Raw genomic sequence first — 18,598 nt, forward strand, 5'->3', positions numbered from 1 at the left:
TGTAATGTAAGGAAATGTAAACTATCTCATTGGTAAAACTGAGCTCAAGAAGAAAACAAGTAGAGACAACCTAAGAAACATTGGGCTTCCTGAAATTGAAGAGGAAAAAAGCCTGGACTCAGTATTACAGTATTTAGTGATGGAAAATTGTCCTGACAAAATGGAACCAGAGGGAAAAATAGTTATTGAAAGGATACTTTGATCCCCTCCTGAAAGAGATCCTAAAATGAAAACTCCAAAGAATATTGGTGCCAAATTCCAGAACTATCAGATAAATGAGAAAAGCCAGCAAGTGGCCAGAAAGAAACACTTTAGATACCAAGGAGCCACAGTAAGGATTACACAGGAACTTACTTCATCAACATTAAGAGATCAAGGGGCCTGGAATGTGATATTCCTAAAAGCAAGGGGCTTGGAATGCAGCCATGAATCCATTGTCTGGCAAAACTGAGTCTTCTCTACCAGGGGAAAAGAAGAATATTAAATGAAATAGGAGGCTTCCAACTTTTCCTGATGAAAAGACCAGAGTTAAACAGAAAATTTGTACTTCAAACAGGAGACCCAAGAGAAACATGAAAAGGTAAAACAAAAAAGAAAAAAATGGTAAAGGAAAAAGGAATGCTTTACAAAAAGATGAAGGTATCTCTTTAACTGGGAGAAAGACTCTAATAAATCAAGAATTGTAACACTATTAGAGAAAATATACTTAGCCAGAAGTGATGGCCACTCATTAACTTTCTGTGACTTGGAATGATTTACAAACAATATCTCCTTAAAAAGAGAGACAGTAAAGAGACAGGAGGATAGAGGTGATTGAATGGGGTAAATCTCTACATTAAGAGATTCAAAGGACCTACTGCAATAGAGGGGAAGAAGGAAGGAGTTGAGAACCACCTGATTCTTACTCTTATCAGATTTAGCTTAAACTTAACAAACATACAGTCAGTTAATTTAAGAAACTTATCTTACATTTCAAATATTAAAAGTGGAAAAGGGGAGGGGGAGGAAAAGGGGAATTATCAGAAGGAAGGGAAGGAAGAAGGGGCAAAGGGAAAGGGAAAAGAAAAGGGAGGGGTTTGGATATAGAAGGGCAAACACACTGAAGATGGTGGTATTCAGAAATAAAATACGGGGGAATATGGATAAAGGGAAAAAGGGAGAAATACAAACGGGGTAAGATAGCATCGGGGTCAGTCAAGACTTAGTAATTATAACTTTAAATGTGAATGGGATGAACTCTCCCTTAAACATAAGCAAATAGGGGCAGCTAGGTGAAGTGGATAGAGCATGGGCCCTGGAGTCAGCAGTACCTGAGTTCAAGTCTGACCTCAGACACTTAATAAATACCTAGTCATGTGGCCTTGAGCAAGCCAGTTAACCCCATTGCCTTGCAAAAACAAAACAAAACAAAACAAAACATAAGCAAATAACAGAGTAGATTAACAACCAGAAAAATACAATATGTTCATTTGAAACAGAGAGATACATAGAGAATAAAGGTAAAAGGTTGGAACAAAAACTATTTTGCTTCAGCTGAAGTGAAAAAAGAAGGGGTAGCAATCTTTATCTCATAAAAAACAGCTGCAGAAATTGATCTCATTAAAAAAGATAAGGAAGGAAAATATATCTTCCCAAAAGATAGCATAGACAATAAAGCAATTTCAATATTAAATATATATGCACAAAATGGTATAGCATCCAAATTCTTAGAGGAGAAGTTGGAGGAGTTAGAGAAAGACATAGACAGCAAAACAATTCTGTTGGGATATCTCAACCTCCCATTCTCAGATTTAGATAAATCTATCCATAAAATAAACAGGAAGAAAGTTAAAGAAGTAAATCAAGTGTTAGAAAACCTAGCTATGATAGACCTATGGAGGAAACTGAATGGGGATAGAAAGTAATATACTTTTTTTCTTGTACTATATGGCACTTACACAAAAACTGAACATGCACTAGGGCATAAAAATCTAATAATCAATTGCAGAAAGACAGAATTAGTGAATACATCTGCCTCAGATCATAATGCAATAAAATTCATGTACAATATTGAACTAGGGAGATCTAGACCCCACATTAAATGAAAACCTTATAATTTCATTTTAAAGAATGAGGGGATCAAACAACAAAATACAGAAAGACTTAATTCTTTCATTCTAGATGATGTCAATAATGAAACAACATACCAGTACTTATGGATACAACCAAGGTAATTGTCAGGGGATATATTTTTAAATGCTTACATAAATCTAAGAAAGAGGAAATAAATAAACTAAACATGCAACTAAAATATTAGATAAAGCACAAATTAAAACCCCTCAATTAATGCCAAATTAGAAAATCTAAAAATTTAAGGAGAAATTAATGAAATAGAAAGCAAGAAAACTATTGAAGTAATAAATTAAATGAACAGATGGTTTTGTGAAAAAAAAACAAAATTGATAAAACTTTGATTAAGTTGATTAAAAAAAGAAAGAAGAAAACAAAATTGCTAGTATCATAAATGAAAACAGTGACCTCACCACCAATGAGGAAGAAATTAATCATTCAGAATTATTTTGCCCAACTCTATGCCAATAAATATGATAATCTAAGTAAAATAGATGAAAAATATAAGTTCCCCATGTTAAATGTAGAGGAAATTAAATACCTAAAACCCTATCTCAGAAAAGGAAATTCATCAAGCCATTATTTAACTCCCTAAGAAAAAATATCCAGGTCCAAAAGGATTCAGAAGTGAATTCTTTCAATCATTCAAGGAATAAATGCATCCAATTCAATATAAACCCTTTGGATAAAGAGGTGAAGACAGAATTCTGTCTAACTCTTTCTATGACAACAATATGGTGCTGATACCCAAAATAATAAGAATTAAAACAGAGAAAGAAAATTACAGACCTATCTCCCTGATGAATATAAAAGTAAAAAAATCTTAAATAAAATCTAAGTAAAATGATTGCAACAAGTTATAACTGGGATAATATAATAAGATCAAGTAGGATTTATTCCTGGAATACTGGGTTGGTTCAACATTAGGCACACTATTAGTATAATTAATCATAGCAATAACAAACCTATCAGAAATCATATGATTGTATCAATAGATGCTGGAACAGCTTTTGACAAAATACAGTACCCATTCCTACTAAAAACACTAGTGAATATAGTTCTGTAGAATAATAAGCAGTCAATATATGCAATGGCGATAGGCTAGAGACATTCCCAATAAAATCAGAGGTGAAATAAGGATGTCCATTATCACCACTACAATTAAATATTTTATCAGATATGTTAGGTTCAGCAAGAAGAGAAGAAAAAGAAATTGAATTCAAATAGGGAAGGAAGAGTCAAAATTCTCTTTGCAGATGACATGAATCACCTAGAGAATCTCAAGAAATCATCTAAAAACACTACTAGAAATAATTAGCAACTTTAACAAAGTCACAGGATAGAAAATAAACCCTCATCAATCCTCAACATTTCAATAAATGACTATCAAGATGCAGCAGAAAGAGCTAGAAAGGGAAATCCCATTCAAAGTAACATGAGACAATATAAAATACTTGGGAGTCTACCTGCCAAGGCAGACTCAGAAACTTTTTGAAATCAATTACAAAACACTTATCACACAAATAAAAGTAGATTTAAATAACTGGGCAAATATCAACTGCTCATGGATAGACCAAGCTATTATTACTAAAATGACAATTCTACCAAAATTAAAGTACTTATTTAGTGTCTTATCAATCAAAATCAACCCAAATTTCTTTGAGTTAGAAAAAATTGTAAATTCATATGAGAAATAAAAAATTGAGAATTTCCATGGATTTAATGAAAAAAGGTGCAAAAAAGGTGTCTTAACCCTACCAGATCCAAAATTATATTATAAAACATCAGTCATCAAAACTGTCTGATATTAGTTAAGTAAAGGAGTGGTGGATCATTGGAATAGACTAGGTGCCATAGCAGGAAAGGATTATAGTAATCTGCTGTTTTATAAATGCAAAGAGTCCAGCTATTCAGACAAAAACATCTCCCTGTAATAAAAATATTTGGGGAAAATTGAAAGTTTTTTATGGCAAAAACTTGCAATAGAAGGACACCTCACACCCCATAACAAAATAATATAAAAATGGATATAGGATTTTGACATAAAAACAATATTATAAGCCACTTGGAGATCAAGAAATAGTTTACATGTCAGATCTATGAAAAGAGAAGCAGTTTATGACCAAGTAAGAGATGGAGAACATCATTAAAAACAAACCAGATAATTTTTATTACATTGAATTAAAAAACTTTTGCACAGACAAGCCCACTGTAACCAAGATCAAAAGAAATCTAGTAAATTGGGGAAAAACACTTTTTACAACTAGTACTTCTGACAAATGACTCATTTCTAAAATTCTCTAAACAGAGACCTGAGTCAAATTAAAAAAAAAAACACAAGCCATTCCCCAATTGACAAATGGTAAAAGGATCAGGAAAGGCAATTTACAGATGAGGAAATCAAAGTAATCCATAGTGATGAAAAATTGCTCAAGACCATTATTGATCAGAGAAATGCAAATGAAACCTTCCTGAGGTAATGAAGTACAATATAAATGTTTGTGAAATTCTTGAGTAGAGAGGGGTCCCCTGACATTGTTCTGGGCCCTGAGAAATTACTTAGAAATATAACTTTGGCTAGGGACCTTTGGGTCTGAAAAATAGTCTCATAGACCTAAGGGGTCACAGATATACCATAAAATTGGCTAAAGATTTACAAAGCACCCTTGTTAGTCTAATTATCTTGCTTTATCTGTAAGATGCCTGCTTCCTCCCCAGAATGCCTCCCCTTCCCCAGATGTGGCTGGAAACATAAGATAGTAAATTCCTGACTGCTTGCATCTCAGACAATATGTTCAAACATTACACAAAGACCCTGAGCCCTTCTCACCCCTATCTATATGGAACCCTATGTTTACATATGTATATGTCAAGATAATATATATAACTGCTGTCTTTGCTTCTCTGTATCTTGCTTGCTCTCAGTCCCCCTGCAAAAAAAAAACACTATAAAAACCCTATCCCCTGAAAACTTAGGTATTGTCTGATTTGGGTACTCAATCCCCAGACAGTCCCCAGGAATAAAGATCTCCAACCTTATCAAATTCTGGTCTCCATATCACTCTTTGGGTACAACAGTACTACCTCACACCTCTGAGACTGGCCAATATGATCAGAAATGACAATGATTAATGGTAGAATGGATGTGGGAAATTTGGGACACTATTAAATTCTTGGTCGAGCTGGGAACTCATCCACCCCTTCTGCAGAGAAATTTAGAATTATACCCAAATGAAGCAACAATGTCCATACCCTTTGATCTAGAAATACCACTACTAGGTCTATATCCTTTAGAGATTATGAAAAAGGGTAAAACTACCACTTGAAAAAAAATAATTATAGCAGCCCTGTTTGTGGTAGCAAAGAATTGGAAATTGAGTGAATGTCCATGAATTGGGGAATGACCTAATAAACTGTAGTAGAAACCAGGAGGATGGGAATTCAGGGAAACCTGGAAGGATTTGCATGAACTAATGCTGAGTGAGATGAGCAGAAGCAGAAAAACATTGTACATCCTAACAGCATTTGGGGGTGATGATAAACCCTAATGGAATTGCTGATTCCATCAGTGCAACAGTCAGGTACAATTTGGGGGTGTCTGTGATGGAGAATACTACTGTCTCCAGACAAAGACCAAAGACTGTTGTTTTTAATTTAAAAAAAATACTATTATCTTGTTATGTAATTTTCTATCACTTATACTATATTTTTTTCCCTTAAGGCTATGATCTCTCTCATCACATCCAATTTAGATCATTATATACCATGGAAACACTAACACTGTAAAGACTTAACAGACTGTTTTCTGTGGGCAGTTAGGGAAGAGAAGCAAGATTAGGGGAAAATTGTAAAATTCAAAATGAATTTTCAAAATTTAAAGTGGAAAAAAATATGTGTTCATTTGACTTCAAAAAAAAAAGAAATTTATCTGCCGTGTAGATAGAAAGGCATAGAATTCCTAGAGGCTTAGCTTGGGGGCAAATGGCAAACTCTAGGGGTCCTTTGCTGTGGGGGTCCAGCCTCCGCAGGGTCCTTGGAACCTCACAGGAGGGATAGAGTCGGCAAAATGAGTTGAGTCAACAAGTGGGTAAAGGCAGGAGCAGGTTGACTGTCAGCTGCTTGGATTTATTTTTATAGTCTCAGAATCATGTATGTTTCAAGCAAGCAAGCTAAGATCATTTCCTTGGTTACCAAAGTGTACAATTTTCATCATCAGTCATACAGTTCATATGGTTCCAAGTTTTAATCATGTGATTACAAGTTTAAGTAATAATCACATAGTTAATTGATTTCTTATCCCTACTCAGACCATGATGACCTCAACCTGTCTCTTACCTTATTCATTACTACATTGTATAATTGTTAATTTATTTAAAGTTATTAAGCAATTCTTTTTTTTTTAGGGTTTTTTTTTTTGGCAAGGCAAATGGGGTTAAGTGGCTTGCCCAAGGCCACACAGCTAGGTAATTATTAAGTGTCTGAGACCGGATTTGAACCCAGGTACTCCTGACTCCAAAGCCGGTGGTTTATCCACTACGCCACCTAGCCGCCCCATAAAGCAATTCTTTTTAATGGCATGTTTTCTATATTTTTTTTGTAAATAATGTTTTTTGATACACTTCCTTAACAATCTATAGTGAGGGTCTTTATGCTTGTCCACCCATCCATTAACTCTTACCATAACCAATTTTACTTTCAGGCCTTGTTGGTAGAAGCCACAGTTTCTGTGACTTTTTTATTCTTTCCCATGAAACTAAGGCTGCTGGAGTTCACATATCAGTCACCTGTACTATTTTCTCACCATCTTTTTCATACATTCCTTTGTATGGGAAGGGGGGCAAAACTATTAATTTCCCTGGGATTCTATCTGACCCATCTTGTATCTGTTTTCCCTGTATATATTCTGGCATATCCTTGGAATTCCCAGTATTGGGTTTTCCAGAGATTTCATAATGTTGAAGCCTTTTGTGTGCCTCAGGGAAAGGCAGTCCTGTTAAATTTGGACAGAGTTTACAATCTGTTTTATTCAAGGAATTTTTCTGAAATCCTTCCTTTATAGTAATTCAATAATAAACCTGCAACTATTGGTATACATGAAATCCCTATATTTACATTGAAGAAGGAAATGTTGTTCCATCAGGCAGTGTGACTGCCTTGAGTCTTCTTGCTGCGACTGTGTCAAACAGTTAGAGACCCTGGCTCCCAACACTTTGCCTATGTCACATGGTCAGATGACAATGCCAGAGGTCTGAGTTAAATAGAGAGAAGATGAAGATTGGATGGCTTTAGGATACAATGAATAATGCAGTGTTTTTGCCATTGGCAATGTCATAATCTCATCCATTAGAACAGTGTTCTGAAAATGCTCTGTATGGTCCTTAACTTTTTTTCTGTATTTTTTACACTTCATATACTATTTTTTTATGGAACTATGCCATTCTTTGGGTTCATTGGTCCTTGTCCTTAGTTATCGAAGAAGAATAAAATTATATCACTTTGTTTGAGACAAATTATAGTGTGTCTGACTGTGACTGATCAGACCAACAATTTTGGAATGCTCTACCACAGGTTGGACACAAATGGTCCATATTAACACCTGGGGTGGATGCTCTAAATGCAGTTTGGTCATGTTTCTTTTGAGCTGCTTCAGTTCTGCCTTCCTCATCGAATGCAGCATCCTCACTGATGAGGGCATGATATTCTAGGCATACAATCAATTATAAAGTTCTTCAATGAGACCTTCAGGGTGACTCTGTATTGCTTCTTCTGATCCCCTTGTGAGCATTTGCCCTGTGTGAGTTCTCCATAAAATAGTTTTTTTTTTTTTTTTTTTTTTTTTTTTGACAAGGGTAAATCTGACATTTTAAAGAAGTATCCAGGCCACTGTAGTTACACTTTTTGGTAGGCAGTTTCTTATTTTTAAGGATTTTGGGTTCCCAAACACCTTATCATTTCCTTCATTTTATGCAGGTTATATGTTATATATTTCCACAGTGACAACAATTCTGTCTCTATTTTTGTTGATTAAATATCAACATTAAAAAGTTCCAAATTATACTTGATGCTTCTGGCAACTCTATTTTTATATGACATTTTCTGAATAGAAAATGCTATTCTGTCTCTGTCCTTTTACCTTTCCTTTCTCATTTAACTAAATTCGGTATTATTACACATTTAAAAAAAGTATGTCTAATTTGCTTTATTTATTGGGCCATATATTATTGCAATTCATTCCTATGAATTTTTCAGTGTCTGAAAATGGTATACTTCCTCCTTTGTTTTACTTACTCTATGCCTAACTTGATAGATATAGTTGCCAATTTTACTCCATTTTTTTCTTCTACTGATTCATATATAATTTGAACAAAACATTTATTAGGGCTCTTTCACCTCTTATAATTCTCTGATTCAACATCTTACAATTCCATTTAGAACTGGTATGATTTTGTCAAAATCACAAACTGTTGAGCATTTATTTCTTCACTGTAAATTATAAAGAATTACACTCCCTCTTTGCACTGTTGCACTATTACTTCATACAAATTGGTATTATCCTATTAGGGATTACTAAGTAATGTTTTGTGCAAAAGTAAGAAAAATTAAAATTTTAAGTTTTGCTTTAACCAAAACTTTTTGCTTTAAAAACTTTAAGTTTTGCCAAGCACAATCTATTTGTTAATCGATTTTTATCAACTTTGGGAAGTAGATGCAATTATTGCCTACATTTGACAGCTAAGGACATTGAGAGAGATGTCAAGTTCAAAAAATTTAAATCTTGCTGATACCATGTTCTATACTCTATCCACTCTAGAATCTGACTCTAAGATGTGCTAGGTGAACTAGTACATATTTTGGTATAGCTGTCACATCTTATAAGAAATATTTTTATAAACATTCATAGGAAAATAATTTTTAATGTCACAGAAGAAATAAATAAGTTTTGTTCTATATTTATACAACTCTACAAACATTGTTCAATAAAAGCAAAAAGTGCTAAGGATAAGCAGCAAATATTAGAATAGTGACAACAATGTGCAGACATATATATGAATATAACTATATTGTGCTCGTTCAATTTTATATTTATATGAATGTATAGTTATAATATTTATGTCCAAGTGAATGAAATGATATATCATGGACGAATAGTTATTAAATGGACTCAATCAAGTGTAGATTTTACCCAGTTCATCTATTTGCCCTCTATTAGCCTAATAAAAAATCTAAACTAGAATTTAATGAGAGAAGAAATTTGATAAGTACATTAATATAGAATAAAGTAATGTTAACTTGAAAAGAGTATGTACATTTCAGAATTCTCCTGACTGTTGTCCTTTTATGCATGGCATTAGCATTTCTTCTGATTTTATATTTTATTATATCATTACCAAACATGATACTTCACAACAATTTTCCAAGTGAGACCCAAAGTCAGCCTTTTAATAGTGATAGACAAAGCATCATATTATCTAAACACTGAATATTAGGTAATAAATTGAAGACATAAAAATTCTTTTAAGTGGTGATCTTGTCTATTTCTTTTTTTTCTCCAATGTCACCTTGATGCCTATTTACTTGTTTATTCCAGTTTCCAGTTCTCTTCTCTGGGAACTGAGCAACAATCTTCCCTTTAGTGTCTCCCTCCCCCCATAGAATTTATAATATTGTTCTATTTTTACTATTTATTTCAAGTGTTCTTGAAGCATAGATTGGAAGAAAAATTAGAAAAGAGAAATAGTATCTTCCTTTCCTTATTCCTTAAAATCCTAGTAGTTGTCAAATAGCTAGTCAAATGGATCTTTAAGAAACTGACATTAGACTCCAGGGAGACCTCCAGAAAAAGGCTTTCTGTCTCAAGCAGCCTTGAGTATTCTAGTAAACTTTTATTTCAGCTTTAAGGACCTTTAAGAATACTAAATATACTTTTCTGGTTTCATTCTAAATCTTTTAATTAAAATTTTATCAGCAATGAAATGATACACCTGCTGTTATTACCAAGAATTGTAAGAGGCACCTCAAAAGTTATCAAAGTGCTCCAGGAAAATTTACCTTTCCTGTAAGTTTGATGTATATTTTCTAAATGTTATTTTTAAAAATCAGATCAGAAACCTTGATTTTTAATAGAATTTTTGATAAAAGCCATGTAAAGTGCAGTTTGCTACAATATTTCCTTAGACCATAATAAATTCTCACATATAAGATTCTATTCTCCACCAGCCTGTCTATCAATAGAGTATTCTTGAAAGACTGGAATGTTGTTTCTCCTCACTTTCACATCCTGAAATTCCTCGGAAACTAATCTTGTATCACTGGCTGATCTCCCAAGTTGTCATTTTCCCTCATCTCAATACTACTTTGTACTTGTCTTGTATTTTTTCATTATTGTCTTGTCCAATTACGTGTAATTTCTTGCACGCGCGCGCACACACACACACACACACACACATTTACATAAGTTTTTATGAATAGGATCAGCTTTCTTCTATTTGTATCTATAGACCTAGTGTAGTTATTCGTGAATATTCTAAACTTAAAAAGACATTGAATTTAGTATGAAATATTATTGTGTGAAATTCTATTTTCAATATTAATATGGGTATTTTAATTTTCCAGAAAAAAATTAGTGAATAACATTTTTCAATGAGACATTATTTAAATATTTTCAACATCCATACTTAAAGAATATAATTATTAGAAACTTTAGTGTAAAAATGCGTTGTTCTGGGGCAGCTAGGTTGCACAGTGGATAGAGTACCAGCCCTGGAGTCAGGAGGACCTGCGTTCAAATCTGACCTCAGACACTTGTAATTGTCTGACTGTGTGGCCTTGGATAAGTCACTTAAACCATTGTCTTAAATAAATATATTTTTAAATGCATTGTTCATTCCATGTAAATATACATTAAACTTTTGTTATTTTTCTTACTTCAGTATGAGACGTCTATTTGGTAGAAGAAATCAATGGTCAAAAAATCAAAAGCCATGATACACTGAAGCTAGATCTTCCTTAATTTTATGAAAATTATCAGCATATATTACCTTCATAATCTCTGCTCACATTTAATTCAACTAAATTCCATGAATTTTTTTCTAAAAAATTCAGTTCTTCAAATATTTATTAAGCATGAATCTGTTTCAAATATTTTGAAAGTAACTGAAATGGGCCAAACACTGTTAATTTTTGCATATATAAATAAATGGTTAAGGCACATAGACATTCCTGACTAATGGGGAAGAAACCATGTTATATAGAAGATTCTATATTGATTAGAAAATTATATATAGATTAGAGAGTATAACTCAAATAGTTGTAGAAATATTGATAAATATTTGGAGAGGAATTTTGGTAGAATAGTAGATACATGTTTTCATGAAGCAAATAGAAACACAGAACTCACTGTAGATATAGATATTGCTGTATATACTTATTGTAAAAGTATGTTAAAATTTTAACCAATTCTTTTTTATGACACAAGATATCATTCTGATTACATATCCTATATCACTACCTATGAAATTATAACAAATTTCTTAATTTCCTAAGACATTGGAAATATTTTGAATATAGTCCCAGTAATGAACTTATCACAAAAATATCAACTGAAATAATTTCAATTGACAATATCTACCAGAAGTTTTTTTTTTCCATCAAATTAAAATTACTATTTTTGCCATCACTCCAAAAAAATAATAAATTGTATAGCAAGACATGGGCAGTTAAAATTTCCAAAAGCACAAGGAAAAGTCAAATTAGAAAATTGAAGATCTAAAGGGAAAATCTATCTCTTCAAAATAATTTTATTTTATTTAAAATTTCATTTTAAGCTAATCATTTGTCAATAATATTTCTTATTATCATGATGATCAGAATCATCCTTTTTACTAAAAAGTTGGTTCAGGATTGGAAAAATGTATTGTTCTCATTTCTGCTCAAGATGACAGAGAGAAGCAGGGAATTTAGTTAAGCTCTCCTGGGTTTCCCCTCAGAATTGACATTAATCAAGCCCCTTACAGATTTTGGAGCAACATAACCTACAAAATAACAGAGTGGAATATCTTCCAGCAAGATCCATCAAAGGAAGACTGGAGTGAACAAGGAAGAGAACAGAAACCCAGTGCAAGGTAGAGGCAGGAAAAGGGTATTAATTAGTTAAACTCTTTTGTAGGAGCAGAAGCTTTAGGAGTTCAGCCTGCTCAGTGAGATTTCTGGTAAAATTCCAGTGCACTGGAAAAGCTTAAGCATGAGTTCCCAGAACTCCCATTTAGCTAGTGCTGTTGAGTTGGATAGTTTGAACCACATGGCAAACCCCTGGCATACTTAGTCTGAAACTCCTGGCATCACTAGCCTAGAAAGTCTAATCCAGTGACTTGGATGCCTGACAGACAGCCCAAAGACTGCCCCAGGCATCTCCAACCCAATTAGCATGGGCCCACAGATTGGACAGCTGATAAACCCAGAAAAGATGATCAAAAGAGACAGTTCTGTTGTTCCTTACCAGCGGGTTGAGTTAGCAGCCCACTGGACTTCTTAGAATCCATGGTTCCAGCCCAGTAAGCAAGCCTCTAGGGTTCTCCATACCTAAGATCTGCAATGGAGTCCCATCCCCAAACAGAAGAACTTTGGGAGAAGTAACAAATCTCAAAATGAATATGAAAGGTCACACAAAGGGTCTATTGAAAATTAACTTGGGAATTAGGATGCTAACTCAAAAAGAAGGGCAGAAGGGATGCTACATGAGAAATTCCAGGGGAGATTATGAATTGGGCTCCAGCCCAGAAAAATTTCTTAGAAGAACTCAGAAAGGCTTTTAAACATCAAATGGAAAAATTTGGATAAGAAATGCATCAGAAAATTAACATCTTGCTACAAAAATTGACAAAAGAAAACAAATTCTTTAAAAATACAATTGGATAAATTCAAAACAAAAATAATTCCTTCAAAAATAGAATCAAGATTACATTACGTTCAAAGGCTTTTGCATGAACTAAATCAATGTAACAAAGATCAAAATAAATGTAGCAAATTGGGAAAAAATTTACAACTAGTGTTTATGATGAAGGACTCATTTATAAAATATATAGAGAACTGAGCCAAATTTATTAAAGAAACACAAAGCCATTCCCCAATTGACAAAAGGTCAAAGGATATGCAAAGACACTTTGCAGATGAGGAAATCAAAGCAATCCATACTCATATGAAAAATTACCCCATTATTGATCAGAGAAATGCAAATTAAACCATCTCTGAGGTGCCACCTTACACCTCTCAGATTAGCCAATATGACCAAAAAGGACTATGATCAATGTTTGAGGGGATATGGGAAATCTGGGACACTGATGTTGAGTTGTGAACTGATTTAACCTTTCTGGAGAAAAATTAGAATTATGCCCAAAGGGCAAGAAAATATGCATACCTTTTGATCCAGCAATACCACTACTGCATCTATACCATGATGAGATCATGGAAAATGGTAAAAAAACATCACTTATACAAAAATATTCATAGACCCTCTGTGGTGGCAAAGAATTGGGAATAGAGGGGGATGTTCATCAATTGGAGGATAACTGAACAAACTGTGGTATACATATATACATATATGTATATATATATATATATATATATATATATATATATATATATATATATATTATGGAACATTATGGTTCTATTAAAAACCAGGAAGAATGGGATTTCCGAGAAGCATGGAAAGACTTGCATGAACTGATTTTGAGTGAGATGAACATAACCAGAAGAACATTATATGCCCTGACAGCAACATGGGGTTCTGATCAACCCTAATGTACTTGACTTACTCATTCCATTAGTGTAATGCTCAGGGTCAATTTTCAGATATCTGCAATGGAGAATACTGTCTGCATCCAGAGAAAGAATTGTGGAGTTTAAACAAACACTAAAGAATATTACCTTCTGATTTTTTAAAGGTTGTCTTATGTACTACATAATTTTACTATTTCTAATATATTATTACTTCCTCAAGGATATCTTTTTTCCCACAACACATTCAATTTCAACCAATGTACAGCATGAAAACAATGCAAAGATTATCAGATTGCCTTCTGTGGGGTGGTGGGGAGAGGAAGGGGGGAGAGTGTAAAATGCAAAACCTTACCAAAAAAACTATTGCATATGATGGAAAAACAAATAAAATATTTATATAATAAAAAGAATCAGGAAAATAGAAAAAGATAGCAGTTCCTTTAAAGACAGAATTGATCAAATGGAAAAAGAGATGGAAAAGTTAACTAAATAATATACCTCTTTGAAAATTAGACTGAAACTAGTGGAAGGGAAAAGGCAAAATTTTTAAAAAAATTAAAAAATAGAATAAAATGTAAAATACCCTATTGGTAAAGCAACTGACCTAGAAAATAGATCCATGGAAGCAATTTAGAAATTATTGGATTACCTGATAACCATGTTCAAAATAGGAGCCTGAATAACATTCCTCAGGAAATCATTAAGGAGAATTAATGTAATCATTGAAAGAATCCACTGATCACCTTCTGAAAGGATCCCCAAAATGAAAAAAAAGAAAGAATATTGTTACCAAACTCCAGAATTATCAGATCATGGAGAAAATCTTGCAAGTAGCCATAAAGGATCAATTCAAATATTGAGACATCACTGTCAGGATTACTCAGGACCTAACTGAATCAACATGAAAGTATCAAGGGACGTAGTATATGATATTCTGAAGGGGAAAAGAACTTGGATTATAGTGAAGAATCAATAGAACAGCAAAATGGAGCATATTCTTTTAGGGGGAAAGATTGAAATTTAACAATATAGGTGACTGTCAAACTTTCCTGATAAATAGTCTAGAAAATTTGATCTTCAATCAGGAAACTCAGGAAACACAATGAAAAGCTGAACATGGAAAAAGGAAAAGACTGCTATAAAATACGAATAAACTGGTTACATCCCTACCTCAGAGTAAGATTCTCATAACTCTTACGAACCACGCTAAGTCTATTAAAGGGAATATACTTGGGCTGAAGATAATAACCTAAATTGTTTTTGATGGAATGAATAAAAAAATATATAAAACATTAAAAAGGGATATTGTAATGAAACTGGAGCAATGGAGCAGCAGAATTAGGTAAATTATATCACATGAAGAGGCACAAAAGATCTAATGCCATGGAGGGAATAAAGGGAAGGTAAGAATAACTTGAATTTTGTTCGTATTGGATCTGCCTCAAAGAGAGAAAAAAACATCCATTCAGTAGGTCTTAGAAATTTATCCTACCTTCAAGTATTAGCAAGGGAAAAGGGGAGAAGGAAAGGAAGGAGGAAGTAAAAGATGTAAGGGAAGGAAGAAGGGGAAAAGTGAAAGAGGAAAGAAAAGGGAGGGTGAATGAGAGGACAGATTTAAGAGGGTGATACACAAAGCAAAACACTGATCACAGGGGATGTGGTGAAAAGTATACATGGAGGGTAATAAGGAATTAGTAATTATAATTATAAGTGTGAATGCCATGAATTCTCCAATGAAACCGAAACAAATAGTAGAAAAGATTAAAAACCAGAATTTTACAATATACTGCTTGCAAGAAATACATTTGAATTATAGAGATAAACACAGAAAAAAGGTAAAGTCTGGAGCAGAAGAAATTATGTTTTGACTGAATTAAAAAAAAAAGCAGGGTTACCAATCCTCTCAGACAAAGCACTTGTAAAGACTGATATCTTTGAAAGAGAAAAGGATGGAAACTACATCCTCTTAAATAGTACCATGAAGGAATTTCAATACTTAACATGTATGCACCAAACAGTATAGCATTCAAATTCTCAAAAGTAGCTAAATGAGTTATTGGAAGAAAGGAAAACATACTAATATGGGACCTCAACTCACTGTCTCATAGCTAGATAAATCTAACCACAAAATAAACAAGACGAGAGTTAAAGAGATGAATATAATATTAGAAAAGCTAAATATGATAGATTTATGGAGAAAGCTGAAAATTGACCATGCATTAAGGCATAAAACTCTCATAATCAAATGCAAAAAGGCAGAAATATTAAATGCATGCTTTTCAGATCATGATGCAATAAATGTCATGCAGAATAATGTATCATGGAGAGATAGAACTAAAGTTAATTGGAAATTAAATAATCAAATTTTAAAGAATGAGTGGATCAAACAATGAATCATAGATATAAGTAATAATTCATGCAACACAATGACAATAAAAGAAACAACATAGGAAAAGGTGTATATGCAGTCAAAGTAGTTATTATGGCAATTATTTTATACCTAAATGCTTACATGATTAAAAAAGAAAAAGAGTAGATCAATGAATAAATAAAAGCTAGAGAAAAAAGTAAATTAAAAATCCATAATTAATTACCAAATAGAAATTCTGAAAATTAATGGAGAAATTAATAAAATCAAAAGTAAGAAAATTTTATTAAATAAAATAAATGGCTTTATAGGAAGAAAAATAAACCTTTGGTTAAAATAGAATAAAAAATCAGAAAAAAACAAATTGATAGTATCAAAACTGAAAAAGGTGATTTCATCATCAATGGGGAAGAAATTAAAGCAATAATTCAGAGCAATTTTGTTCAATTGTTTGCCAATAAATTAAACAATCTAAAAGAAATGAATATTTTCAAAAATATAAACTAACTGAAGAGGAAATTAAATGATTAAATAACATATCAGGAAGAGGAATTGAACAAGTTGTCATGAGCTCCTTAAGAAAAAAATCTCCCAAGCATTATGGATTCACAAGTGAATTTTACCAAATATCCAAGTAGCAAGTATTTGAAAAAATATGACAAACATGATTATAGCTCGATTCCTTCTATGGTGTGACTATAGTGATGATACTTAAATAAGGAAGAATAAAAATAGACAAAGAAAATTAAAAGTCAATTTCCCTAATGAATAGTAATAAAAAATTTTAAATAAAATACTAACAAAATAATTACAGCAAATTATCACTAGGATAATTCACTATCATCAATGCACATTGGTTCAATATTAGGAAAACTATCAAAATGATTGATAACATAACAAAAATCATAAAAATAGTTCTACAGATGCTGGGAAAGCTTTTTACAAAATGCAGCACCCATTCCTATTAAAAGCACTAGAGAACATAGAAATAAAAGGAATGTTTCTCAAACCAATAAACAGCATTTATCTAAAAGCATTAATATGCTATATATGTAATGATGATAAGCTAGAAGTAGTTCCAATACCAACACTATTCTATGTTGTATTAGAAAAATTTGCTTTAGTAATAAGAAAAGATAAAGAAATTGAAGGACTTAGGATTGGGAATGAAGAAACAAAAAATCTCTTTGCAGATATGATACAGAACCCTAGAAAATCTCCTAAAAAGCTAGTAGAAACAATTAACTGCTTTAGTAAAGTTGCAGGATATAAAATAAACACACACATAAATCCCCAGCATTTCTATATAATGCTTGCAATATACAGAAATATGATATAGAAAAAGAACTCCTATTTAAAAAAGCTTCAGACAATATAAAATAATTGGTAGTCTTCCTCTCAAAGTAAAAATTATATGAAAACAGCTATAAAATGATTTGCACAGAAATAAAATAATATCTAAAAATAAATAAAATTAAACAAATTAAAATAATATCTAAATAACTGGATAAATGTCAATTGCTCATAGGTAGAACAAGCTAATATTATAAAGCTAATAATTTTACCTATATTAAATTACTTATTTTTTGCCATACCAAAGGAACTTCTGAAAAATTACTTCAGTGATTTAGAAAAACAGTAACAATTCATTTGGAGGAGCAAAAATGTCAATTATATAAAGGTAATCAATAAAAAATAAAATAAAAGGAAGATGACTTAACCATATCAGATCAAAATTTTTTATCATAAGCATGAGTCATCACAACTTTTTGCTTCTGGTTAAGAAACAAAGTGGTGGACCAGTGAAATAGATTAGGTGCAAAAAAGTCATAAATGATTATAATAATCTGTGTTTGGATAAACCCAAATATTTCAGCTTCTGAGATAAAAATTCACTTTTTGGATAAAAACTGCTAGGGAAAGTGGGAGTTAATATGACAGAAACTAGGCCTAGACCAATGTCTTAGTCCCTATACCAAGATAAGCTTGAAATGGGTAGAGGATTTAGGCATAAAAGGTGATATCAAAAGCCAATTAGGTGATCAAGGGAGCATTTTATGACCAGAGACAAAAGACAGTATAAAATGCAAAAGGGATTATTTTGATTACATTTTTGAACAAGTAAAAGAAATGCAAACAAAACTTAAAGGAAGGTATTAAGTTGTGAAACACTCTTTTTACAAATAATCTTTCTGAAAAAGGATTCATTTTTAAAATATATAGAGAACTGAGTCAAATTTACATGAATACTAGTCATTCCCAAATGATAAATGGTCAAAGCATATGAAATGACTATTCTCAGATGTTAAAGCTATCCATAATTATTTGAAAAAATGCTCTAAA

Source organism: Macrotis lagotis, chromosome 6 (genome assembly GCF_037893015.1).
Source record: "Macrotis lagotis isolate mMagLag1 chromosome 6, bilby.v1.9.chrom.fasta, whole genome shotgun sequence".
NCBI lineage: Eukaryota > Metazoa > Chordata > Mammalia > Peramelemorphia > Peramelidae > Macrotis > Macrotis lagotis.